Here is a 13,340-nt window from a genome sequence, read left to right as displayed (position 1 = left end):
GCCAAAGAAAAGAAAGAAATACTCAGCCAGCCACTGGTGGCTCATCGCTGTAATCTAGCTACTCAGGAGGCTAAGATTTAAGGTTTAAATCCAGCCCGGGCACTAGACTTTTATCTCCAATTAACCACCAAAAAGTTGGAAGTAGAACTGTGGCTCAAGTGGTAGAACACCAGCCTGGAGATAAAATTGTCAGGAAAGCTGGCAATTTGACAAATGCTCACGTGTATGAAGTGGGTCAGGGGGAATCACAAGATCCGTTCTCAATGCTGATATTGCTGAACTTCTCGTGGTAGAAAAGGACACCCGGTTCATTCCTGGATTGCAGATGCTTTCTGATGCAGCGCCTGGAAAGCTCAGAATTGTGCATGGAGATGTGCTGACGTTTAAGGTAGAAAAAGCTTTTCCAGAAAGTGTAAAAAGACACTGGGAGGATGATCCTCTAAAGGTGCATATCATTGGAAATCTGCCTTTTAGGGTTTCAACTCCACTAATTATCAAGTGGCTTGAAAGTATTTCCCTTAAAAATGGGCCTTTTGCTCATGGCAGAACTCAGATGACTTTGACTTTCCAAAAGGAAGTGGCTGAGAGACTTGTAGCCACTACAGGAAGCAAACAGCGCAGTCACCTTTCCATTATGGCCCAGTCCCTCTGCAGCGTCCAACACCTCTTTACCATTCCAGGTCAAGCCTTTGTCCCCAAACCAGAGGTAGATATGGGAGTGGTGCACTTCACACCCTTGATCCAGCCCAGAATACAGCAGCCCTTCAAGCTGGTGGAGAAGGTTGTTCAGAATGCGTTTCAGTTCCGGAGGAAACACTGCTATTGAAGGCTCGGAACGTTGTTCCCTGAAGCTCAGCGCCTAGAAAACACTGGAAGGCTGTTACAGCTGGCAGACATAGACCCTGCTCTTCGGGCCACCCAGCTCTCAGCCTGTATGACATATACAGAAAAATGTGTGATGAAGACCCTCAGCTCTTTGCTTATAATTTTAGAGAAGAACTTAAGCAAAACAAAAAAATTGCAGAGAAAGAGGAGGAGGAGGAGAGTTTCGGATGCTAGCTGTTTCCTTAGGAGGTTTGCATCCAGACACGTCGATTTCCACAGTGTGGAGCATTGTACAAATGGATTTGTCTGTCTTTACAGAATGACAATAAATGCCAGTGACCAGATAACTCACATTCCTTTTACTATACAGCTTGATAGAGAAAATAGATAGCAAGTAGGGTACAGTACAAGCTTTCTTTTAATATATATGCTGCATAGGTATGACATGTTTAGTATAAACAGCATCTGTTACAACTTACAATGAGATACCTGCACATTGTGCTCCTAAACATTGAAATAACTTAAATATGCTTTAAATAAAGCAAAATCTTAACAGCTCCATGAAAATGCCCAGAGGATTGGAAAAGGTGATCCCTTTAAAAGCACATAATCACAATTTTCCCAACCTTATCTTTGCCACATAACTTATAATAATTATAATGCAAGTTTTATTTTGAGGATTCTAAATCATTTTGATACCTGCTCATAAGGTATATAAGCTAAGTAATTTACAGTTTAGCAAAAGAGCTTATGGCATTGGGAAGTGAGAGATTATATAGGGGGAGGGGTGTAGCCACAGCAGAAGTGGATGTGATCTCAGAGGATGGGGAAATACCTCAGACTGGGAGACCTCCCACTGCCCTCAGGCAATGCCAGTTGCCAGGGTTACAGGTGCTGGGCGGGGATTTCCAGGATGCAGGGAGAGAGAACCAAGGGAAGAAGTCATTTTTTTCCAGGCAGACCTAACAATTTTGTCTTCAACTATCACCAAAATCTGAAAGTGGAGGGGGGGTGGGGAGAGAGAGGAAGGAAGGAAGAGGAAAAAAGGAGGGATGGAAGGAGGGAGAGATAAAGAAAAAGGAAGGAAGGAAGGAGAAACAAAGAAGAAGGAAGGAAGGAAGGAAGGAAGGAAGGAAGGAAGGAAGGAAGGAAGGAAGGAAGGAAGGAAAGAAGGAAGGAAGGAGAAACAAAGAAAAATGGAGGAAGGAAGGGAGGAAGGAAAGAAGGAAGGAAGAAAGAGTTATTTGCTAGGAACATTTTCAGCTCCAGTTTCTTTGTGGACACTAATTTTTCCATTAATTTGGGTAAATGCCAAGTGGCATGATCAATAAAATTTGTAGTTAGCCTGTATTTTATGTTGTAAGAAACTGCCAGACTAGCTTCCACAGAGGCTTTGGCTTTTTGCATTCCCACCAATAATGCATGGAAGTTCCTCTGGCTCCACATCTTTATCAGCATTTGATATGGTCAATGTTTGTAATTTTAGTCATTCTAATTTGTATGCAGTGATATTTCTTTGGTATTTGATGTGCAATTCCCTAAGGATATTATAATGATGTTAAATATCCTTTCTTATGTGCTTATTTCCTTGTCAGAACTAGGGCTTGATTGTTAGGTTTCCAAATCTTACTTTGTACTTAGTTGGTTTTCTTTTTTCTTTTTTTTTAATTTCTTACTGGGACTAGTGGTCTCCACTAGTTTATAGGTGGCATTTTACTATGTGAGTCATACTTCCAGTCCAGACATCCTCCCTTATGTTTATTTGGCAAAGTGTTCAGATCCTTTTTATTTTTTCTTAAATCAATCTTTTTTTTTTTTTTTGCCAGTCCTGGGCTTGAGCTCAGGGCCTGAGCACTGTCCTTGGACTTTCTCAAGGCTAGAGCTCTACCACTTGAGCCTCAGCACCACTTCTGGCTTTTATCTATGTATGTGGTACCGAGGAATCGAACCTGGGTCTTCATGCATGCTAGGCAAGCACTTTAACCACTAGGCCAAACTCCCGGCCCCCTTAAATCAATCTTAACTGTATTTTTTTTCTTATACTGGAATTTAAGAATTCTCTGTATACTTTAGATATAACCTCGTTAAAAGTATTTTTGTTTGATTTTATTTTTTTGGTCTTCTTACAGTAGTGCATTTTTTTTTGTCGGTCATGGGGCTTGAAGTCTGGGCCTGGGTGTTGTCCCTGAGCTCTTCAGCTCAAAGCTACTGCCCTATCCCTTGAGCCATAGAGACACTTCTGGTTTTCTGGTGATTAATTGGAGACAAGTCTCATGGACTTTTTAGTGCCCAGGCTGGCTTTGAACCATGATCCTCAGATCTCAGCCTCCTGAGTAGCTAGGATTACAGGCGTGAGCTACCATGGCCAGTGCTCCAGTAGTGCATTTTAAAAACCAGAAGTTTTGTGGGGGTTTTTTTGGTTGTTGTTGTTTTTTTATCAAGTTCAGTTCACTAATTTTTTAAAATATATTGTACTTTTGGTGTTGTATGTAAAAACACATTGCCACAAGAACCTAGATTTTCTCCTATATTGTCTCTTGAATATCTTCCAGATGTTTTATAGTTTTAAATGTTACAATCAGGTTACATAAGCTTTAATGTCTGTAAGTAGTTTTCTTTCTCTTCTCTCTTTTGTTTCTTCTTTCAGTTTTTCTTCCTTCATTAATTCCATCCTTCTTTCCTTTCTTCTTTTCTACCCACCTTCTCTTCCTTTCTTCTTTGCTTTCTCTTTTCCTTCCTTCTCTCCTTCCCTCCTTCTCTCTGTTTGCCTTTGGATGTCCAGTTGTTTGTTACCTCCTTTTCTAAAAATAGACTATAATTCCTGCAGTGTGTTGAATTTACTCTTTTGCTGGAGATCAGTTGATTATATGCATGTGTCCTGTTTCTAACCTTTTTATAATATTCCACGGATCTACTTGTCTATTCTTTAGTTCATACCATGTAAATTATTGTAACTTTTTAGCATCAAAATAGGTCATGGTCATAGTTCTCTCTTTTTTAATATTGTATGTTTTACTCTAAATCATTTGGTTTTTTTCAGAGAATTCTTTTTTTAGCCATTGTTCTGTTCTAATTTATTATCTATAGATTCTGTTGTATTACATTATCAGGATGGAAATTTCATATTGATGTTCTGATAACCTTGTAACACTAGAAGAAATATTTACATATGTTGCGCATTACAATTGTCAAAGAATTCTTAATGAAAATTCAGGATATAGCCTAAATTAACTAAGATTACTAATTAACACAGAAGAATCTATTTCCAGTTTTGCATTTCAGAGAGAAGCACAGTGTAGTATCCATATCCCAAGACTTTGTGAGACAGATAGCTAAGAATCTTAAGAAATCATCCTGTTGATTTGTGAGACACAGGATTTCTTGAGATATTACTAACAGCAAAGGTCCATGAGAAAAATAGGGTGCAACAGCTCTCCTCAGAAAGTCCTGCATTGTCTCAGTATATCTGGAACTACTGACTTCCTCTCAGCATTCCACTCTATGTTTCATTGTTGGGTGGAGAGGGTTGTATAGGTTAGGTGATATGAGCACTGATATCATTAGCTTGCTTTGTTTCAGTGCATGATCAGCACTGCAAGGATCCTGTGGGGGGAATGTGTTTGCGCGCACGTGTGTGTGTGTGTATGTGTGTGTGTGTGTGTGTGTGTGTGTCTGTATAAAATTAAATCATCTTCTAAATAATATTAGCTTGTTTTGTGTCCGCTGTATATGTGAAGAGTCACTGTTTCTTCAAGTGTCATTTATCTGAATATCTAGGTCCACTGGGCTCTAGCAAGTCTTGGAAAAGGAAAGGGGAGTTAAGGATACATGGTGATTAATGTCATGCTTTTCTGGAGAATCAGATACATAGTGATCATATGCAAAGCAAAAGGTGATTTGTTTGCCAGAAACTCAAATTCACTTTTCTACTTATGCCAATGTCTTTTCAGCCATATTGCTTAGGGAAGCCTAATTTTCATTTCTTGCTATTTGAAAGCTCCAACTCTCAGAGCTGGGGGGGGGGAAGTGGGGTGTAGCTCAAGTGGTAGAGCATCAGCCAATGAGAAAAACCAAGTATCAGATAGCAAATTATAATCCTGGTCTCATATACAAAAAGAAAGAAGGAGAGGGGAAAGAAGAAAGGAAAGAAGGAAGGGAGGAAGGAAGGAAGGAAGGAAGGAAGGAAGGAAGGAAGGAAGGAAGGAAGAGGGAAGGAGGGAGTGAAGGGAAGAGCACAAAAGTTCATGGACAGGTTCCATACCTTTGCTATGGTAAATAGTGCTGCAATGAACATCACTGTGCTAGTGGATTTAGTATGGCCTTGTTTCTGGATGATTGGGTAAATGCCAAGTAGTGGAATTGCTGGGTCATAGAGGAGCTCTATGTTTAGTCTTTTAAGGCACTGCCATACTGCTTTCCATAGTGGTTGAAGGAGTTTGCACTCCTACCAACAGTGTAGTAGTGATCCCTCCTGGCCACATCCCCTCCAGCATCTGTTGTTATTAGCTTTCCTGATCCTGGCCATTCTAACTGGAGTGAGGTGGAATCTCAGGGTTGTTTTGATTTGCATTTCTTTTATGGACAGAAAGGTCAAGCATTTCTTCATGTGTCTATAGGCCATTTTTGTTTCTTCTTCAGAGAAGACTTTAAGTCTTTGGCCCATCTTTTAATGGGATGGTTGTTACTTTGGAGATTAGTTTTGGAGTGATTCAATTTTTTGAGCTGTTGATATATTTTAGATATGAGGCCTTTGTCCATTGTATGGTTAGTGAAGATTTTCTCCCATATTGTAGGCTTCCTAATTAATTTACTAGCTATGTCCTTTGCCCTACAGAAGCTCTGCTTGCTTAATGCAGTTCCACTTATCCAGCCTTTCTCTGATTTGTTGTGTTTCTTGGTCCTTGTTTCGACCTGTGCCAAGGAGGCCTAGTGTATCTCCTATTCCTTCTTGTAAAGTTTTCAGTGTGTCGGCTTTTACTTCCAGGTCTTTGATCCATTTGGAGTTAATTCTTTGATGAGTGCATCAACAAGATGTGGTATTTATACACAATGGAATACTCTGCTGCTGTCAGAAAGAATGACATCATCCCATTTGTAAGGAAATGGAAAGACAGAAAAAAATCATATAAAGTGAAGAAAGCCAGACTCAAAGTATATAGGCCCAACAGTCTCCCTCATTTGTCATAATCCATAGAAACTTGGGCTCTCCTAGCAGAGATTTACAATAGAACAAAATCTAGAGACATTAGGCCAAATAGTACGACACTAAATGTAAGGAGCTCCAGGATAAGGAAACAAAAGCCATATAATGAGTGACTGTTGTCCTTAATGTACTATGTTATCGCTCATCTCTTTTGCTATCCCTTGGTTATCTCATATTGTTACAATTTTTCACCTTGTTATCTGATCTATTTCATATGTGCTTAATTGGTTATTTGAAATTGGATAGGGAAGGGGGGAAATCAAGATAACTGGGGGGAGGGTAGGAGTGAAATGGGGACCATGTCATGAGAAAGGGTATCAATGTTTGTGAAATTATGCTCCTTCTATCTGGTGAATATAATGTAATCCCCTTCTATTAATCACAATAACAATTATTAAAAAAAATTCATGGACAGTACCAAGACCTAAGTTCAAGTCCCAGGACCCGCATACACACACACACACACACACACACACACACAAACACACACACACACACACACACACACACGCACAAGGAACATTGTTTAACAACTTTTCATTATTAGATATTATCAGGTTCCCATTTTTTTAATCTGTGCTTTTTTCTTATTCAGGCCTGTATAAGCAGCAGTGACTATTAAGCTACATAAAGCAAGGATGAGTGTGTTAATATAATACCATTTAATGGCATATTAAATGAATAATTTCAGTAATATAATAACCATTCATAGGAAGGAGAATATCCATCACATTTATTCATGGGATCCCAACCATATTTTCCCATGATGTTAGAATTTCAGTGTATCATATGAAGATATTAATGTTGGACTTTCAATTATGATCAAATGAAGAATCAACATAACTTTAGGCCTATTCAATTCCCATATACACATAGAGTGAAAAAGATATAAGATCTTCACCCCATAATTCTAACAGGAAGACTCCATCCTGTCATTCTCTAAAGAATATGTCTCTGGGATAGAGGCATCGCTCAGTTGGTAGATTGCTAGCCAATGAGCTAATATGGCAGATATTGAGTTCCAGTCCAGATATGAGACCTAAAAACCATTAAAATACGAATAAAAGTCCCATTCTGTACTTATCTCTTTCAGGAGTATCTCTAGCCTTTCAACATTTATTTTCCTCTTGGGGGTCCTAGGACTTGAATTTGGGACTTTGTGCTTGCTGGAGCTCTACTACTTCAGTAACATCTCAAGCCCTTTTTGTTTTGATTATATTCAAGAGAGGGTATCAGTATTTACCCATACAAGATTGCACTTCTGTTACCCCATTTATGCCTTCTGGTGTGTCAGGGATAACAAGCAAACATAACTATACCAATAAATAAATATCGCCTGAACTTTTTGCCCAACCTGGCTTATACAGGTCTAAGCCACTGCCACCAAAAAACGCAGCCTTTCTGTGTTTCGCAGCTACAAGATGCAGTCACCAGAATAATTTAGTGCCATCTCCCTAATTGCCATGGCTAATAGAGAAACTACTAAAACTCTTCAAATGGTTTTCATTTATATGTTGATTTCTCACTTCCCACTTGGGAAAGGAGTGTCTGACTCTTACTGCTTTTGATCTAACTATTCTGTAGCCTGACCTACTTTCATTTTTCTTAGTGCTGACATTTATTTTATTTTCTTTATTTAAGAGCAGAAAATAACAGGAAAAAAAAGGTAATCCACATGCATTTAGGTCATTGTAAGTGTCCCAGTTAAATTTGCATTTTTCTGTTAAAAGTCTAATGCTGCCTTTGAATGATTTAAGATATTTGGACAAGGGGAAAATAACTCTTGCCTCTCATAAATCCAGAGTGAAAACAAAGAGAATATATAATACGCCTGGCTTGATTCGAGACCATGTAAATTATATCCGTTGCACTCATAGATTTTGTCAGGCTTTCAGAAACCCTCCCCTCAAGAGCCACATGCACGTAAAGCAGATGACTGACTTCCTTTTTCCCCTTGCACAAGAGGCTTTGATCAGCCCCACAAACAGTCTACCTTTTTGATAACTAGATTTCAGGGCTGAGTTTGATCTCGGTCCCGTACCAAAGAGGTAATATTCAAGAGTGGGAATCTCAGAACTCCATCTCACTCTCTCACAGTGGGAAAGGCAATGAAATGATCACTTGAGGGTCATTTACATACTTCAAGAACCAGAAAGAAGTGGGAAGAAATCTGCAATATGATAAAGCAGCAGTGAGAACATTGTATTTATGGACACATGATGCTTGGGGTCACCTGCAAGAAACAGAGAACACACGGTGATGGTGATTGGCAGGAAGGGCTCCAGAGAATGGCAGTAGAGGGGTCTCATACCAATTCCCAGTTGTGTGTGTGTGTTATTTTTCTCTTCAAGGATTCAGAGTATGGCTTTGCCAAACTGCCTCTTACTTTGTGCTAGTTGCTCTGAACGCTAATATAGTACCCATGGTGCTCAGATCAATTTGGGAAATGCTAATTTACTCTTGACTCTACTCTTACTTTTATTTCTCCATCATATAAGAAAATATATAAATATCCAAATAAGTTTGTGACTAGAAGTGGGACACTAACCCTGGCTTTCACATACCTGTGGGTTATAATAGTGGTCACCATCTCTCCCTTCCTCCTAGTTGGTGCCCCTTGCCCTGGTTTAGGACTTCTGATGTCAACCAGTGTACTCATTATTAACCTAGGAACCTTTGATGGCCATTAAAAAGATGTTTAGAAATCATATTTTTGAAAGATTTTTCTTTCTTCCTGTCTTCCTTCATGTCCAGCTTGCTTGCTTGATTGCTTGCTTTTGTTCTTTCCTTCTATCTATCTTTTGATAAGAGGAAGTACTAGGTCTTGAATTAGAGCCTTTTAGGGCACTCTACCACTTGTGCAACATCCCTTTCTTGCATTAGTAGCTATTTATGTAGATACTGTCCTCTGCTTTATACTCTGGTTGGTCTCCAACTGTGATGGTTCTACTGGTGTATGCTGCAGAGCTGAGATGACAAGAGCAGGGCCATTGTGTTCTGCTTACTGACTGAATGATGTAGGATCTTGATGACTTATGTCCCAACTGGTCTGAAGTGAGATGCCTCTCTCTCCCTCTCTCTCTCTCTCTCTCTCTCTCTCTCTCTCTCTCTCTCTCTCTCTCTCTCTCTCTCTCTCTCTCTCTCTCTCTCTCTCTCTCTCTCTCTCTCTATCCAGCCTGATCATGCCCTTCAGCTATTCTTCTCCATGACTTTTCCTGCATGTTGTGATTTTGGTCACTTGTCATCTGATTTGTGTCTCTCATGTTTATAACCTTCCAATGGCTCCCCATTGTTCTCAGATAAAATAATAGAATTCAAATATCTTAGGAAATCCCAGAAACAAATTGGTGACCCATCTTCGTTTTCTTCTCTGGATAGTCTGCTACTCACCACTCATTGTAGTTGATACAGTTTAACTCTGTTCCCTCTTCATCCACTCCAGGCTTTTGATACAGTTCTTTTACCAAAAGCCTTCCACCACCAGATTTCCTAATCACTTTTTTGCCTAAAAACATTAACCCTCACAATTTATTGGAAAGACATACCAAGAAGACAGAAGGAGAAAATGCACACAAGGGTATTTAAAATATTCCCACCACCAAAACAAAATTCAGTGGAAAAAGAATTGCTGAATGTGATTAAAAATTCACCAAAGAAATCTTCCAAGGACAATGATTGTACTGCAATGATTTAAATCAACCAATCTGTCATACTATGTGAATTTCTAATTAAGTCTAATTCTGTATTCCCTAGATAAATACAGGACATCTGTAGTCATCTGATCATGTGAAGCAAAATACATTCTTCTCTTGAAAACATCTAGTTAACTGTGGTAAAAATATTGGCTTTATTACTTCTGTTAGCTAATTGCTCCACTTACCATTTGTGTTTAGTGTTTATTGATACAAAATCCTTCTGAAAGTTCCAGAGTTAATAATATGGGAGAACTTTCTTGAAAACCTACTTCTGCTGTTTTGAGAAGCAAAGATCACTTCAATAGACCTTTTGGGGAAAAAAATAAGAAGTTAACTGTCCTCAAATGCAAACTAGTGCTTTTAAAAGCATCTTTAAGGGCAATCTGACAAAAAATGAAAATAAAGAACTCTAAACTTTCCTCATTGTGAGCATTGCAGATAATTAATGGTCTCCCTTTTCCAGATAGTCAGCCACCTCTAGCCCCTTTATCCTTTAATCTGTTGCACTGTGACAGAAATGGCTGCTCCAGGCCAAACTTATATCATTTAACGGAATTATTTTAAAACACATTTATACAGGAAGAATTGTGACCATAGAAAACTCTAGCCTTTTTCTTTTCTTTAGCCTTTCTGTAAATCAAGAGAGTAAGTGTCTGTCCATTTAACTATCATCTATCTATGTAGATATCTACTTATCCATCTGTATTTCTATCTATCATCCACCTTTCTATCTTTCTGTCATCCATCTATCTACGTGTCTAGCTATGCCTCTATCTGAATCTATACTTCTTCCAGTGTTTGTAATATAGTGAAATAAATGAAATAAGAAAGATTGGAAGTAGAAATTCTCACCCATTTTCTTGAAAGCTAGAAAAATATGGTTAGATGTTGTGCTTAAATTTTAATATTGCATCTGTACTTATAGAGGCTACCCTCCCATCCCATGTCAGTCTTGTGTTTGGATCTGCTTCATATCTCTCTTTCTTGGGAGTCTGTAAGCATCTGGAAGTGTGCATTGAAATAGGTGGCAGGGAGATTGCAGTGATTTCTTTCTGTCATAAATTCCTGTGTAAATGATCCCTATGAATGTATCATGCTGAAAGAGTCAACAGTTTGAGCATTCCCTAAAAATAAAGGTTTTTCATCATTTGTACAATTAACAAACTTCTACTCATTTTTTTCCCTAATGGTTTTATTCTGTTGGCCAGTGACTTGATGTTAGGGAGAATAGTTTGATTTCTTTACTCCCATTAAAACTTGACTTGCAACAAGAAATGTGTACTTATGTTCGTAAGTCAATTCTCTCTTACATGTTTTATAACATCACAAATGACTGAGTCCTCTCTCAAGGTTTCATTAGACTTGTCATCCCCACACCAGCAGAAATATCAATTATCTAGCTGCCACTCTGCATTTTCTGGGCTACTCTAAAGTTAAATTTGATGGAGTGCTTGTACCAAAATCAGTGGACATGAGAAAAAGGGAATAAAGCCACTTCCAGATATGGTTTTTTAATCCTCTCTTCTACTTTCCAATTCTCTCCTCTCTTGCCATGGTGTGTTAGTTGCTGTGCTTGGGAGAGAAAAACCATAAAACTATGGAAAAGTTGGTAGCTTGAAGAATCAGCAAATTCTCCAATGGAAAGAATTCAATTCCAAGTTCACTCACATCACTGTGGTTGGAATGCAGAGGATTGTTGAACATTTCTGAGGACCTCACTTCTAGGTTATATGGGCCTCTCACATAGAACTAACTATATCATGGAAGCACTACCAGAATAAGGTGTGTATATATGAGTGTGTGTGTGTGTGTGTGTGTGTGTGTGTGGAAAGAGAGAAAGAGAATACTTCAAATGGCATATGCTATTATATGTTTGTTATATTTTACTACTTGTTAGAAGTGAGTGTTAAGAGCCATGTACAGTGGACAGGAAGATCATGAGTTTGAGGCAAATTTGATCTCCATAATGAATTCATGGCTAGTATTAGCTATGTACAAGACCCTCACTGTCTCTTAGCTCTAACCCACTTACAGGAAGGGGACTGGACAAGTTGTGTAGTTGGTGAGATGCTGATCACTGGGCTCCGTTCCAGAGGCTGGCTGTCTCCTGTTGTAGTCTTCATGGCAGACATGGCCGATGGAAGTAGCTGCATTCCTCATTTTCTGCTGGTTGGAAGTATAGGAAGGAAATCTAAGTTCAAAAATTCTAATAGAAACAATAAATCAACTCCTATTTTATCAAATCACTCAATGCATTTGTTAATTTGTGACATTAAACTGCTGACTCCATTAGCTTACATTCCCTGCCTTCTAAAGTTTATAATTCCTTTATCCATTTAATAAACCACTCATTTTCAAGAGTAACTCTCTGTTTTGATCATCAGCATGATATTGACAAACTCGTGATAATCTTGCTAAGGCTTGAAGAAAAATAATTTGGTTTATATGTGTTCCCCAGAGAGCCTTTGTTGGGTGACTCATGCTTGTAAAGCCAGCTACACAGGCATAGATCAGAAAGATTATGGTTTTAAGAGACCCAGATAAAAATGTTAGGAGACTCCATCCAAACCAAAAAGTTGGGCCTGATGGTCACACTTGTAATCTTAGCTATGCAAGAGGCACAAATAAGATCTTGATCTAAGACTGGCTTTGGGCAAATAGTGACAGATTCTATTTAAAAAATAGGCAAAGCAAAAAGGGCTAGGGGGCCTAGCTCAAGTGGTAAAACATCTTCCCAATAAATGGGAGGCACTATATTCAACCTCTAGTATTACCAAGCAATAGTTGCTTTTGCTGGAAACTTAATCCCCTGTTCAACAGTATTGGGAGGTAGAGCCTCATGGGGGAAAATGTGAGGTCATAAGGGCAGAGCAATTATGAATAGGATTTGAGCAATATGGTTGATCTTTCTGTGCTGTGCACTTGTGATCTCTGGCCCATTAGCTTTTTTCTACAGGATGACACTGCAAGGCAATTCTTGTTAGATGTGGGCCCTGAAACCTTGTGCTTCCTAGCCTATAGAGTTGTGTAAAATAAATCTCTATCCTTTATGTTATTCCATCTTGAGTATGATGTTAGAGTAGTGCAACATGGACTAAAACAAGAATGAAATTTCCTCTATTAAAGCAGAAAACTCTTCAGAGATGACTTTTGTGTATCTGTCCATATAAAACTATATTTATTATAGTTATACACTTGTATTATATAATCATACATTATAGATATGTGCTCATAGTAGATGGGAAAATTAACTTAATTGAGTGAACTTAGAATTTGCCTCTTTTTAGTCCTATATCTCTTTCACAAAATGATTTCATAGTGACCCTAAAGGATGTGGTCAACAATATATATATACATATATATATTTTTTTTAACAAGAAAGCCATCTGTAAACATCTGAAACTGAGCTTCCCTTTAGGGGTTTCTAAAGTTCCCCATGTTATTATACAGAACAGCAGCTGCTGGTTTGTTGGGATGATTCCTCCAGAATGCAAGCCAGTGAGTTCAAAACACTATTGTTTTCCCAGTACTTAGTACTGGTACACAGCTGGAACATAATCATTTCTTTTTACAAAAAAAACCCCAAAGGAATAAATAAATGGTAGAGAGAAATGAAT

General features: G+C 38.5%; 1 pseudogene; it reads left to right on the top strand.

The window, feature by feature from the left end:
* The first annotated feature begins 219 nt into the window (after positions 1–219).
* On the top strand, positions 220–1,556 carry LOC150065000 (dimethyladenosine transferase 1, mitochondrial pseudogene; annotated as a pseudogene).
* Positions 1,557–13,340: the final 11,784 nt, after the last annotated feature.

The sequence above is a fragment of the Megascapheus bottae genome, chromosome 3 (assembly GCF_031878675.1).
Source record: "Megascapheus bottae isolate mThoBot1 chromosome 3, mThoBot2.hap1, whole genome shotgun sequence".
NCBI classification, from domain to species: Eukaryota; Metazoa; Chordata; class Mammalia; order Rodentia; family Geomyidae; genus Megascapheus; species Megascapheus bottae.
The sequence above is the reverse complement of the archived record's forward strand: the minus strand, read 5'-3'. Positions and strand labels throughout refer to the sequence as shown.